This window comes from Gigantopelta aegis, chromosome 6 (assembly GCF_016097555.1).
Source record: "Gigantopelta aegis isolate Gae_Host chromosome 6, Gae_host_genome, whole genome shotgun sequence".
Taxonomy (NCBI): Eukaryota; Metazoa; Mollusca; class Gastropoda; order Neomphalida; family Peltospiridae; genus Gigantopelta; species Gigantopelta aegis.
The window spans coordinates 39,269,110-39,284,943 of record NC_054704.1 but is presented as its reverse complement, the minus strand read 5'-3'; the positions used below and the strand labels follow the sequence as shown (position 1 = coordinate 39,284,943).

General features: G+C 37.4%; 1 long non-coding RNA gene across 1 annotated transcript in view; it reads left to right on the top strand.

Annotated features, from left to right (window-relative positions):
- Positions 1–13,866, top strand: part of LOC121374468 — a 15,784-nt gene extending 1,918 nt beyond the window's left edge. The window contains exons 2-3 of the long non-coding RNA XR_005958241.1: positions 8,646–8,910; positions 13,779–13,866. This is a non-coding gene — a long non-coding RNA (uncharacterized LOC121374468). The remainder of the gene's footprint in view (positions 1–8,645; positions 8,911–13,778) is intronic.
- The last annotated feature ends 1,968 nt before the right edge of the window (positions 13,867–15,834 follow it).

The window sequence follows — 15,834 nt, the reverse complement described above, 5'->3', positions numbered from 1 at the left end:
TTGTGTGGGATCACCTGAGTAGCTAGGGTCGCATTCGGGTGGGGGTGGGGGCACCAGTTGTGAGTAACAGACAAATACTGAATATCTCCTGTCTGACGGGCAGAATAGCTTGCCTTTTGACAGACACTGGATACCCCCTTTTTGAAAGAAACTGTACCCACCTTCTGGTGTATTTGGCCAAAATGTGATATTCACGAATAGCCGTTAGCACGCCAAATATCCCGCATCCCGTTTTAATATTCCTGTAACCGCCCCTAGTAACAACATAAACATGTATTTATATTTCAGTGTAAAATACATGGTGACATTTATTTTGATATGCTAAACATTTTAAAGACATTATACCGTGACATCTTATTTCACTGTGTGACCTCGAAATGACCTTAACATTCATAAAAATAAAAGGAACCATATTGGGTTGGTTTTTTTCTGAATCAATATACAAAAAACATTACACATGTCACTGGTTCCAAAATTATCACGACATTTGCACGGGACATCTTGTAACTACACGCCCTACATTATGGACCTAGCAGTAGGAAATGCTTGAATTCAATAGCGAAGAAAATGCAGGTGTATAGCGAATTTGAAAAAATGCAGGTCACAGATAATTTAACATTAGAAACAGCTAACACTGTACTACTACGTGAGTACACAGATAATTGCACGTTACCAAACCACTACCACTGCTACTGCCACTACCACTACCACTACCACTACCACTACCACTACCACTACTACTACTACTACTACTACTTCTACCACTTCTAATAATAATACAAATAATAGCCCAGGCGTTAAATAATTCAACAGGACTTATAGTGGCACTGTTATTTGTTGATACGTTTCTCTGGATACAATTACGTGTATACAACTAAGCTGAATTGGAGGAGGTGGGAGAGCCGTTTAGCTAACAGAACTCATTTCACTTTCCAATAAACCGCCTAGCATATATTGAAACGAACAAAACGAAATAGATCATCAGACATTGATTTCCTCTGCGGAGAGAGCACACAAAACAGTCAAGTGTCAGTGATGAATAGACTCTTCATATCGATTTATTTTAATGCATCATGCATGAACTTCCCTTTCAGAAGTTTGTGTCAAAACATGTCTGAGTTCAAACAAATGCCTGTTCCTGTGAAGCAATCAATTATTGTTGTCACACATGACAGTTCTCAGATGCAAGTACATATTCAATTCAGTTATTGGGCGACAGTTTGTTTACAGTATATTGGTACTATCGCTGATCGTTTAAATAGAGCTATTAAGCAAAATATATATACATGCTATGTTTTATGTTTATCGTACGATGATACAGTATGTAACGCCATCACATGGACAGACATTTGTATAGATCTACCGCATGACTGCCAGTCAACCTCAGTTACTCAACACACACGCACGCACGCACAGACACACACACACACACACACACACACACAGACACGCACACACACATACACACACATATATATATATATATATATATATATATATATATATATATATATATATATATATATATATATATATACACACACACAGGTAGTAACTGTCATGTTTTTATCTCGGTTGAGTCGATACGTTTGAGTCAATATTACGTTTGTGTTGATATATGTGTTTGGTCCCAACGTAGACTTTTACACTGAAAAATGTCTCTGTTTGTTGCAAATAATATTATGTGGTAAGATACAAAAAAATATTCTTAAAAGATAAATATGAATTGCGCGATCTGAAATCAATGCCGTACCGGTATTGCGAGCATGTAACTAACCATCAAAAGATATGCTCACATTTGACTGTAAACACATGATTTGTACATGTAGTTACTGTAACACTAAGATGAACGAATATAAATATCTAAACCATTGAACAAGGTACTAAAATTGTTTTGTCGAGCTCAAAAGAAAACGCAAGCAGATACCGATTGTTACAGAATGCAACTAATGATGTGAATTATGGTTTTGAGAAATTGTGGACCGGTAAAAGTAGGATTAATTTGTCTTGATCGGTTAACTAGTTGTTAATTGACAAAGGCAGCGATCTCTTTGTATTCACTATGTTGACTTTCTTATGGCAATTGAGTCAAGATATTCAATTATGTATTCCATCATCTATTACCCAACAGTGTGAAATCAAAGGAATATACACGTGACGACGACAGCCGAACGCTTTACCACCTATCAATTGTCAAGCAGGTGTTAACTGCACGTGGTCCTGTTGCATCTCAAGTTGATGCAAGGATTGTCACGAGACGTCGATGTGTAAATGTTTTAGCTCTGCAGCTTTGATGCTACGAACCACAGAAGGAAGGAAATGTTTTATTTAACGATGCACTCAACACATTTTGTTTACGGTTATACATCGTCGGACATATGGTTAAGGACCACACAGATATTAAGAGACGAAACAAGCTGTCGGCACTTCATTTTCGATTAGCAGCAATGGATCTTTTATATGCACCATCCCACAGACAGCATAGCACATGCCACGTCCTTTGTTACACCAGTTGTGGAGCACTGGCTGGAAATAGCCCCATGGGTCCACCGAAGGGGATCGATCCCAGACCGACCGCGCATTAAGCGTACTCCCGAGAGTGCCCAAAGTGGAAATTTTAAAAACAGGTTCAGAAAGTAAAAATTTACAAACGTCTGTCTTTCACTGAAGCTAGACAGGTTGTGGAGACCATGACGCCTGTTGCAGCGGGTAAATCGTATGCTGCTGCTGTTAAGGTCTCTACAAGCAATGCTTCAGTCCAGACAGATTTAACTTGGCCAATCAACGAAGACCGATTTAAGAAGGTTTTTGATATTATAAAATCTCAGCTACAGGCAAATAAAGCTTCACAGATAAAAATTACAAAAATGACCCAAGTGTCTTTGGATTCTACGAATCCGTGGAAAGGTTCAACTGCTGAGGAGCCAGGTCCTAGCAGACCTTTGTCAGGAAAAGGCACCAAAAGTCACAATAAGGATGGTTGGTCGGGACGTTTGAAGAAGATTGAACAACGTGCCGTCCCTATCAGTAATCCCTTTGATCCTTTAGATATGGAAGTGAGTGATGAGATTTGTGCTTCATCACAAAACTCGCAATCACAAAAATCAAAGGGAAAGTCTAAATTAACACCCATACTTCCTCCCAATGACTAACTCATTGAACTGCCGTGGGCTTAGGCCCAATTTTGATGAATTAAGTCTTTTAATTCAAAAACATAATCCTCTTGCAGTGTGTCTTCAAGAAACTTTCTTGAAGGACACTGATCATATTACTATGAGAGGATTTAACCTTTATCATACGTTTCAAGAAACTGGCAATAGAGCATCTGGGGGTGTTTCCATTCTTGTTAATGAAAACATTCCTCAGAGTATAGTACCATTAACTACAAATTTACAAGCTGTGGCTGTAAAAGTCACGGCTCATAAAACTTTTACTCTATGTTCAGTTTACTTGCCAATTCGTAATCATTTTAATTTTAATCCTAGGGATCTTCAAGGTCTTCTTGACCAGCTCCCTACTCCCTTCATTGTTATGGGAGATTTTAATGGTCACCACACTTTGTGGGGATGCGAGGATGTCAATATTAGAGGAAAACAATTAGAAGACTTAATTCTCAAAAATTACTTGCTTTTATTTAATGATAAAAGTCATACATATTTTCATTCTGCTAGTGGTTCTTTCTCTTCTATAGATTTAACCCTTTGTAGTCCTTCACTTTTTCTTGATTTCTCCTGGAAAGTTGGTTCAGACCCTTGTGGTAGTGACCACTTTCCCATTATTTTGGAGAATGATGGACCACCATCACTTGAAAGGGTTCAAAGGTGGAAGTTGGCGAAGGCAAATTGGGGTCTGTTTCAGCATCTGTGCAGCACTCGTCTGCAACAATTTGCCATTACTGATGCGGATGATCCCATGTCTTTATTCACTTCCATCTTGAAGGACATTGCAGATGGAACTATTCCTAAGACTTCGGCAGTGCCAAAGCGTTTCAATAAACCATGGTTTAATGATACGTGCAAAGATGCATTCAAAGAGCGAAACAGGTTGCTTGAGCGGTTCAAACGTGAACCTACAGCAGACAACCTGGATGCATTTCGTATTGCTAGAGCTAAGGCTCGCAGAGAGATTAGACAGAGTAAAAAAACATCTTGGAGAACTTTTGTCTCCAAGTTGAATTCACAAACATCGGTGAAATCTGTCTGGAATAGGATCCATAAAATCCAAGGTAAAGAATCCAGTAATACAGTGCATCATTTGTCTGTCAATGATACGGATGTCACGTCTCATCGTGACATTGCCAATGCATTGGCAGACAACTTTTCTCATAACTCATCTTCTGCTTTCAGTACAGATGCTTTTACATCTGTCAGAACTAAAGCTGAAAAGCAGTCCATTAATTTTTCATCCGAAAATGCTGAAGTATACAACAGGCATTTCTCTATGGAGGAATTGCAGGATGCTCTTCGTCGAGCCCATGATACTTCAGTAGGACCAGATGAAATTCATTATCAGTTATTGAAACATTTACCTGAATCATCTTTGATGGTTCTGTTGAATATTTTTAATAACATCTGGATTTCTGGAGACTTTCCTTCTGATTGGAGGAAAGCTATTATCATTCCTATTCCCAAGCCTGGTAAGGATCCAACCAATCCTACTAGCTATCGCCCTATCGCTTTGACAAGTTGCATTTGTAAAACCATGGAACGAATGATCAATCGTAGAATTGTCTGGTATCTTGAATCCCACAAATTGCTCACTAATGTGCAATGTGGGTTCAGATCTAGATGTAGCACGGTTAGATTTGAAACGTTTTGTAGGGAAGCTTTCATCCATAATCAGCACTTGCTTTCAGTTTTTTTTTTATTTGGAGAAAGCTTACGATACCACGTGGAAGTATGGGATTTTAAACGACCTCCATGGCATGGGCCTTAGAGGTCGACTTCCTAAATTTCTATCTCAATTTTTAAGAGATAGATCTTTTAAAGTCCGGGTGGGGTCGACTTTGTCTGATGTTCACCCACAAGAAATGGGTGTGCCTCAAGGTAGCATCCTGTCTGTAACTTTATTTTCTGTGAAAATTAACAGCATCTCCCAGAGTTTAACACCTGGTGTGGATTGCTCGTTATATGTCGATGATTTTCAGATTTCCTATAGATCGTCCAATATGAGTATCATTGAACGTAAGTTGCAGCTTTGTTTGAATAAACTTCATCAATGGGCAACTGACAATGGCTTTAGATTCTCAAAGTCAAAAACGGTTTGTATGCATATCTGCCAGAAACGAGGTCTCCACTTAGATCCTCAGTTGTTTTTGGACAAAAATCCAATTCCTGTTGTGGAGGAGACTAAATTTCTGGGGGTTATATTTGACAGGAAGATCTCTTTTGTGCCCCATCTTAAATATGTTAAAAAGAAGGGCTTAAAAGCTCTTAATATTTTAAAGGTTATTGGTAATACGGAATGGGGAGAAGACCGAAAGGTTATGCTCCGTCTGTATAGATCTCTTGTGAGGTCTAAACTAGATTATGGATGCATTGTGTATGGGTCGGCACGCAAGTCGTACTTGCAGATGCTACATCCTATACACAATCAGGGACTTAGGCTTTGTCTTGGTGCATTTAGAACATCTCCTGTAGAGAGCTTGTACGTTGATGCACACGAACCTTGTTTGGGTGCTAGGCGTGCCAAGCTTTCTCTGCAGTATGCTGCCAAGATTAAATCGTTACCAAAACATCCAACACATGATGCGGTGTTTGATAACAAATATATGAAGTTGTTTGATACAAGGCTAAATGCTATTCGTACATTTGGTCTTCGCATTAAGCGCTTTTTGTCACTTTCCCAACATTGATTTATCAGACACTTTGGAAACTCCTTCATATTTTGTTTTACCACCATGGTGTATTACACCACCTAAAATTGTATTTGATCTTTCGCACCTAAAGAAAGATTGTACAGATGCTGTTGTGTTTAAACAGTTGTTCATGGAAATTCAAGACAAGTACCGTGATTACATTCCTGAATTCTGTGGCTTGTGCTACAGTTTTTCCATTAGACACTATCATTTCCATGAGACTGTCTGACTCGGCATCAGTATTTAGTGCTGAAGTTTGGGCAGTTATTAAAGCCTTGGAAGAAATAAAGGATTCTAATGCATCCAAATTTATTATTTTTACTGACTCACTTTCGTGTCTCCAAGCTTTACGTAATATGAAGCTGGACCACGCCTTAATTGGGATGGTGATACGAAAGTGTGTCTTTGTATCTATTGCCAATAAAGATGTTGTATTTTGTTGGGTACCCAGCCATGTTGGCATCAGGGGTAATGAAAAGGCAGATTTTGCTGCCAAATCTGCTTTGGATTTGCCTCATGCCAGGGTTGGTGTACCTTATACTGATTTTAAATATTGTATCAACCAATTTATCTTTTCGTCTTGGCAACGTGATTGGGATGGTGAGGTTGCGAACAAGCTTCATGCTATCAAGCCAGTCTTGGGAGAGTGGCAGTCCTCCTATAGACAGTACAGGAAAGGTTGAAATAGTTTTGTGTCGTGCCCGCATCGGTTATACTTACTTGGCCCATTCATTTATCTTAAAGAAAGATCCTCCACCTCAGTGTGAGCACTGTCAGTGTCTTCTGACTGTGCGCCACATTTTGGTGGAGTGTAAGCAGTTGTCAGCAACTCGAAAAGATTTATTTGGACAAAGAAATGTGATGGAATCATTTCGATTCCATCCAGAACTTATTTTACAGTTCCTACGTTATACTGACTTTTATTGTAAATTTTAATTGTATCTATCTGTGATATTTGTATTTTTGCACAGTTCTTTACACTGTGTTTTATTTGACACTTGAATTTTTATATTGATGTTGATCATCACATTGTGTTTACATTTACAACAGTTTGACACCCAGTAGCCGATGCATTTTTCGTGCTGGGGTGTCGTTAAACATTAATTCGTTCATTCATGTTTAATTTAACGATGCCACTAGAGCACATTCATTTATTTATCATCGGCTATTGAATGTCAAACATTTGGTAATTGTGATATGTTTATTGTCTTAGAGAGTAAATGCGCTAAAAACAATTTCATTAGCTGCAAGATATATTTTATATGCACTATCCCACATACATGATAGCACATACCACGGCCTTTGATATACCAGTCGTGGTGCCCTGGCTGTTGTGTCTATTAGTGAAGTTGGGCCGGATGATCGAATTCTGAAATACAGCGGATGGCACAAGCATATATTTTTAAAATTATAAATACAGTTAAAACTGTCAGTTTTATTGTAATCTTCCCATGGCAGACGGAGGGTGGGGTGTAGGTGTGTGTGTGTGTGTGTGCGGGGGGGGGGGGGGGGGGGGGGGGGGGGAGGGGGCTGGCGAGGGGTACAGTTTTTCTCCGGCCACTATGGCCGTAAGTTCCTAGTATTTTTTTTCAACAATCAATGTGTTTGGTACAACACTAAAACAAATTTGAAGTCGTTAGTTTGACAAAATAGTGGTTGATTCTATGAACCTCTGCCTAGTGGTGTGTTGTCCTTCTTGCTATTCCAATAAATACATTGCATTGTTATCAGATATCATAACTTGACATTTGTTTCAGTTATAGTTATAACATGTTTGGTCCGCCAACTTTTGTTTCGGGCTGGCATAATTTATAGCTTGCCTAGACCGAATATCCGACGGAAAGTTTAGCCAATTTCGACCCCTGTACATACATACCTATATACACGCGAACACACGCACGCACACACACACACACACACACACACACTCACTCACACAAACACGCACACACAAACACAAACAGACAGACAGACACATACATACATACATACATACATACATACATATACGTATATTTTTACCGTTCAGTCAACGAAAATCTGTTGCAGAAAGAATGCACTCAGGTTCACAAAGTAGAACGAGCTGTTTCGAAACAGACCACTGTTGAAAACGCGAAGTCAACTATCAGTCAAAGCGCAAACAGGTGTATTACAAAACGTATAGCTGTTGGAATTTCTTGTCAGTTAAAGACACTTCTTAACATCGTCATCAGAGCACATTTGTTAATCAATAATAGACTATTAGGTATATTTGACAATTCTGCCATATAATCTCACAGGAAAAGCGATGCACTGTATCATTAGCAGTGACATTGTATCGTTTATATGCATTTTGCCAGAGTGGGAGAGAGATATAGAGTGCAGTACATACCTCTGTCGTTGATATACCAGTGATGGGAACCTGGTCGGAACAGGCGCAATTCATAAGACAGATACAGTTATCATATATTGCCTAAGAGCAAGCATAAATCGTAAGTAGTTTACGCGGAGAGACCATCATCTCAAAATTAATACATTTCGTAAGACCGAGATCGAAAAATTCAATCAATGTATTGCACGTAAAGACGCTTTAATATTTTAGACCCTCCCACCCGCCAAAAAACCCCTACAAACAAAATAAAACAAAACAAAACAAGAAAATCCAAAAGAAAGAAAGAAATACAATTTGGAAGTGAATTTGTCAACAATTACCATTACGGAGATAAACTGTAGAAAATATAGTTGATTTGTGCCACATTATGAAGACATTAATGTTGGCAGTTGTGTTGGTATTCCTTTATACTTACAGACTGGCAAGCTGTTCGTATCCCGTATGATCAACAATTGACCAGTTCCACCATCTGATAGAATACAACACTTCTCTGAGAAGCACGTTTAAAATATTTAAAGATTTCAGTTTGTTGCGGTGTGTTCAGCAATGTCTGTTCAGAGCCAGATGTAAATCTATCAACTTTGACGTTCACACACAATTCTGCGAATTGAATGAAGGAACTACCGACAGTCCATCATTCAGGAACGGAAGCGTATTTTCTGAAATGACGAACTGGCCTAAGGTATGTGCAGATATATTTAATACGTTCTATCTATCTATCTATCTATCTATATATATATATATATATATATACAGTAGACTCTGTCCAAACTGGCGTCCGTCTAAACCGGCATTCTTTGTAAACCGGTACAGTTTTAAAGTCCCGTCCAGCTACCGTTAATGTATTAGGAATAAAACTCTGCCTAAACCGGACAAAGTAACGGTTTCTGTAGTAATTAGCTCTGTCTACAACGGCATGCGATCTTACCTCTAGTCTGCCAGTGGTCACCTTTCAAACATTGACCGCAGTTCCCCAGTGATTAGGACACCGACTTAGCTTAGCTTAGTAACTAGTTTAACGTGCCCATATACCACTAGGGTTTCGAACACGCCTATCCCGTGAACGGCCTCCGATAGGTTCGGGATAGGCATAACCTAACAAATACGGTCAATTTTGAAATTTTGAATATTAATTGAGGTTAATAATGTTTGACTGCGCCCTTAAAGAAAAATATTAACATTCCTAACCTATATAAATTATTAATATAATATAATTTCGGCGCAAATTTAGATGGGCTGATCTAAAATTAATAATAATTATTGAACAGTATTCATTAAGCCCATGGCAGAAGTATGCAAAAACAATATATATATATATATATATATATATATATATATATATATATATATATATATATATATATATATATATATATATATATATTAATTTCGGAAAAGGGGAAGATACCGACGAAAGTGTTACGAAATAATCGCGCCTCTTTTAAAGCTTAATAAACAATGATCCACATCTGTTGTAACGAGTGTTGGCAGAAGATAAATCGGATTATTATTTGTATGTGTTCATAATTCTGAATAAAGAATATAAGTTGAGTAAATTGTATTATTAGATAGACTTAGTCATTGGGGATACCGGCCTCGGTGGCATCGTGGTTAGGCCATCGGTCTACAGGCTGGTAGGTACTGGGTTCGGATCCCAGTCGAGGCATGAGATTTTTAATCCAGATACCGACTCCAAACCCCGAGTGCTCCGCAAGCCTCAGTGGGTAGGTGTAAACCACTTGCACCGACCAGTGGTCCATAACTGGTTCAACACAGGCCATGGTTTGTGCTACCCTGCCTGTGGGAAGTGCAAATAAAAGATTCCTTGCTGCCTGTCGTAAAAGAGTAGCCTATGTGGCGACAGCGGGTTTCCTCTAAAAACAGTGTCAGAATGACCATATGTTTGACGTCCAATAGCCGATGATAAGATAAAAAATCAATGTGCTCTAGTGGCGTCGTTAAATAAAACAAACTTTTTTTTTTTTTTTTAGTCATTGGGGGTAAGTTAAAAAAAAAAATCCAACCATTATATTTCGGCGGAAACTTTAAAATTTAATATCCAAATTACCTAAACGTTTTGACCAGATGCCAAAATTTAAAAACAACATTTGGCTTAATTATCCTACTGAGAAACATTACAAAACCGGACTACCTCCTCGCTCGTTTATTTCGGAACCGATTTGGCTGCAGTGCTCATTTTAGGAGGGTTTTGGAGTTCAAAACCACTCCCTGCCCAAGGAAATTCAGTTTTTTCTAAATATATTTTCATAGGGACCATAACTCGACCCCGCTATAAACGTCGATCGCCAGTCTAGGGACCCCCCCCCCCCCACACCACACACACACACACACACACACCCCACCACACACACACACACACGCGCCTGCTTATGACAAACACACCACAATGTTTCATTGAGCCCTAAAAATTACCGCGCTAAAAATTTTCTGGGAACCCTGCTTATGACAAACGACCCCTAATAGAGAATTTCTTCTTTTTTTCCTTAAGATCAATGTTTTTTATGTGGATAGTGAATGTAATTGGGGGGAAAAGCCGACAGCTTTATTGATTGATATATTAAAAAGTAATGAGATGGAAAAGGTGTTATTTCTAATGTAATCGTAATCCGCGATTACTTTCATGATTACTCATAATTAAGTACTAAACGTACATGTATGTATGTTTAGCACAGACTCCAGTAGCAGTGCCTATAGTTAGAAGCAGTACGGGTCAGTGAGTAGAACTGATCTTCCATTGTCTACTACTCTCTTAGTAGAACTATCATTACATTTGTCTTGAGAAACAAGGGATCATAATGACTGGACTATCAAATTAATATAAACCAGGGCATGAACCCTACCTAACCTAGATATAAAAAGAGCCGACCCCTAATTATATTTTTGGATGCATTAATTTCTCTCTTTTTTCGAATCCTCTATCCCCCTTAAAATAAAAACAGTTCTGATAAAAAAAAAAACGAAACGCGGCGCTTCTAAAAAAAAAAAAACAAGACCAAAATACTTCTACTTTTGATACAATTATCCTTGTAATATGGCACAAAGCAATGTGGGTATAAATGTGTTATTTAATTAAATGCAATGAGCAACTTGTGCACATATACATGTACATGTATGTAGATACAAGTTTAATTATTTGTTTACTTATTTGTTCTTTTCTTTCGTTGTTTGTTCATTGATGGATTTATTATTAATATTATTATATATTTAATAAGTTTATTGACCCCAGTATAAAAATATAGTAGTGCCAGTAATGGTACCCTGGTATCGCTACTTTACAATCATTTAATATACTAAAAGGCAAAAGTTATTGTGACATGGATTGTTTGGAGTAATACATTTGTGAATGGATTTATGGATGTAAACCAGAGAAAATGTGCATGAAACAGCTCGAAGGAATGCAACCAAGCAGTTGCTGCAGCGATTGCATGCTTTATGCAAGAAACATGGAATATTCGGGAGAAATCCTGCCCAGTGTTCACCATAAAACGACAGACATTCAGTCGCAAATCATTGCCACTCTGTGCAGCCTTCAAAAGTCCAGGAGTCAGAAAAACACCATTAGTGAACTAGTTGATGCAATTTCGTCATGCCACACTTCGGTGAAAATGTCAGATGGCGAGTCATAGGGATGCTTGAATCTGGGACCTCTCAGCGTGACGTCGCACGTCAATTCAACGTCCACAGAAACACCATATAGCACTTATGGCAACGATATCAACAAAACGACCAGGTCAGGGACCGTCCCCGTAGCGGTCGACCACCCGTGAAAACCCCTCGCCAAGATAGATGGCTCATCCTTCCTCAGATCTGGAATGGCATTCCCAGGAACTTTCTCCAGCGTTTAGTGGCCTCAATCAGACGACGGTGCCAGGCCTGTATCAATGCTCAAGGTGGACACACTCGCTACTGACTGTGTGAACTTCCCTCTGGACCCCCCTCTAGTGATGTGACTCATTTGCATATGGCAAGAGCGCCCTTTTTATGGACTATTGCTCGTTTCCATACCTGCGGACATTTCTCTTTCCATGTTATAACGTTTCATACGCGGCAGTAAAAACGTATCATCAATTTTCTTTGTCTTTCGTGTGTCACAATAACTTTTGCCTTTTAGTATATGTTAAGCATTGTACATAACTGAATAGGAGAGAAAGCAAGAAGAACGAAATATTGGAGGAAAGTTAAAGTAAATTGATTTAAATGATAAATTGAAATAGAAAATAGTACATTTATCATTATTATTATTATCATCACCACTGCCATCATTACCATTACTGTATTATTATTTCACACGTATAGGGATAATGTATATAATTTAACTTAAAATCAAAACAGAATAGTAAAAGAAAATAGAAAGAAAAAAGTGTGCTTGGAAGGGTAAGAAACATGCTGTGTATGGAAGCGAAGAAAAAACATTGAAAAAAGTCAATATTTTGAAAAACAATTAAGAAGGTTTGCTTTGGACGAAATCTATTTCCAGACAAGCTAAATTTCTGCTTTTTTCCTGTTGGTATAAAGTGGTATTGTTAAGTTTCATTCAATAAAAAGGTCAAGCCAAGGATTCTAATTTTATGGAATGTTTCATAGTTGCAATTTTGAAAAAGAATATATTTTTCGATATCAAATTTAGTTTTTAGCATATTGTTAATGCTATTTATATATATATTTCTGTATTTTCATACTGTAGATACAATACTTGATGTTTATAGTTAACCAATTTATGAAGCTACTGTATGACAATATCTTTGCTGAAATTGATTGCGTTTCCTGTTTTACATAGAATCCATAATTTTACTTCTTTTCTTCAATTATGAACTTTGTCACACTTAAAAAAAAATTAAGTAGTAGTGTTTCTGGATACTTGCTGTTCAAAATTCTATATTGAAATCATACTAATTTGATTTTAATAAAAAACAAAAAAACATTTAATTTGTGGATGATATTAAAATGTATACGTTCTACAAACAATAAAAAGCAAGTAACAGTGATCAGACTGTTTACAATAACTAAGTATGGCTCAGTTCAATAATAAAAACATAAAATATATATTATGCATTGATACAATAATATACCTTTTCGTCAATAATCCAAATTTAAGAATTATAAATCTCGTTTTGGAAACTGATTCCCTCCCTGTTCATAAATTTTTGAAATCATTTCATAAATAATCCAAAATTACCCATTATGTCTTTCAATGAATGAAATCGGTATGGTTGTGAATGAAAGTGAATAATTTCAAGTTGGTAACATCATTTCAATATTTGTGTATATTTGTGGAAATGTAATAATGACGATAATGATAATCATGATGATACTGATAATCTGGACAAAGCAATGTTCTTGTAATCGTAATCGTGACATTCTAAATTAATCGTAATCGTAATCGATTACTTTTATCAAGTAATCGCCCCATCTCTGATATATCGAGACAGAAAGAAATGCATACCTTACTGAAATAAAATTGCATGATATAATAACTTTCAAAATAATTAAATGCTGTTGTGATCTATCAATGAGCTGTTTGTATTTTAGAGAATTTCTCTTGTCTGCGAAAAACATTACTGTCAATTAGACAAGGTCTGTGTGATTGAAAAACGGGCTTCAAGGGTCACTACCTCCTGCCTTACAGGTAAGTTAATTTCAAGATCTTCAGTTAAGCAATGTTAATATTTTATTCTATTCTGAAATAAATTAGTCATGTTTAAATAAACTTCAATGCAAGACAGATCATGAGAGAGTTGGTAATGTTATTCGGAGTTAGGGCAATTTTATCGTTCCTTTAAATATTTTGCAGTTTCCTCCGTTGGTAATATACATATTTTTATGCATACGCATATATTTTCATCCATCCATCCATACATACATAGATACATACATACCTACATACACAAAACATACCTATACATACATAAACAAATACATGCTCGGAATAGTTATGTTCGTTGTCTGAGGACTGCAGGCGATTTGAAACCTAAGGTTTGTGAGGCCGAAAAAATAGTTTTTATTTTTTTTATTCACTGTGACCGTGAAGTTATATCGACGTATGTCCTAGTTAAACCCGACATACATACAACATATAAATATGCATACACTTATGCACATACATACATGCATGCATAGATACATTCACACAATATTTTGAAAACAAATTGGATCTACAGAAATATATCGATAATATCACTGTGCTGCATTGCCTGTGCGGACGTTGTTAACTAATTTGCTCACAACGTTCAAATCTATATATGCCTAGTGCAGTTTCGTACGGTGGACTTGTCAAATATCCGTTGAATTAACGATTTTAGATTTGTTGGCTGAGATTTAATCGTGCGGAATATGGATTGTATTTTCTCTGAATATGTGTTTTAACCAAGCATTCTTATGTAAATCCCATGTACACACGGAATGCTGGAACATTAAACATCCATTTACTAACACTAATAATGTTGCTCTTATTTAAACAGATGACACATCGCCTATAGACAAGGGGTACATAAAGGCGCCAACTTTACCGTTATTCTACAAAACATACACCGTGAAAAAGAACTATTTCGATGCCAGCCAGACTTGCCATGACGAAGGAGCACGGCTTATAGAACCTGATACAGAGGAGAAGAACACCTTCATCCGTCGTATCATAGATAGTAAAACAACTGTTAACACATTTGATGACGAATTTAACAGCAATCGTCCTTTAACCTGTGTTCAAAGTGGTGCCATACATACACTAAACTTCTGTGAAAACGCACCATCCAATTTTCAATTGTGTGGTTACTAAGAAAACCACACAATAACTCTAACCTGTGTATACAATTTTGGAGCTATTTATTGTATTGTCAGAATACACCAAGTTACACACAAAAGTTTTATTTCTTTTTATATCGTTCTTTTTACAACTACTAATGTGACTGGTCCGTTTTCAGTGGAGTTTAGTATGCATACAGTTTGCAAACTTGCGATATACTCTGTACATTTTGTCGAACCAAGTAGTATACATAAGGTTATGATTAAACAATAAATTCTATGAAATGTCATGGACGCTAAAATATAGTAAATACAAATATACTGTCCAAAATAAGCAATTTGAGGAATCTAGACCAATCTGCATCTCACATACAAGCACCTCCATATTACAGCTGGGGTGAGAGTCTCGGGTCGGAAGATTTGAAACAGACTGCATGCGCAGCATCTCCACGTGCGCCGGCCTTACATCACACTCCCTATGCTTTGCAAATAACTGATTTCTGCCAGACGCCAATGGTGCGAACAATGTACACAATGGGGGGGGGGGGGGGGGGGGGGGGGGGGTCTTTCGCTGAGCCAGAGTGATGTTTTCTGACGAATCCAGGTACACTTTAGATTTTCACGATCGGTGTTACTGGTTTGGAAACGTCCCTATCAGTGTTTTGCCAAGGTAACCGTGCACGATCCTGGCCGGTTGCTTTTGTTTGGTTCTGTTTTTCTTCTCTTTTTTTATTTTTATTTTTTATTATTATTATTATTATTTTATTTTTTTGGTGCGGGGGTTTGGGTGATCAGTTATGGTCTCGGGTGGAATCACCATGACTGCCAGAACCCAACTTCACATATT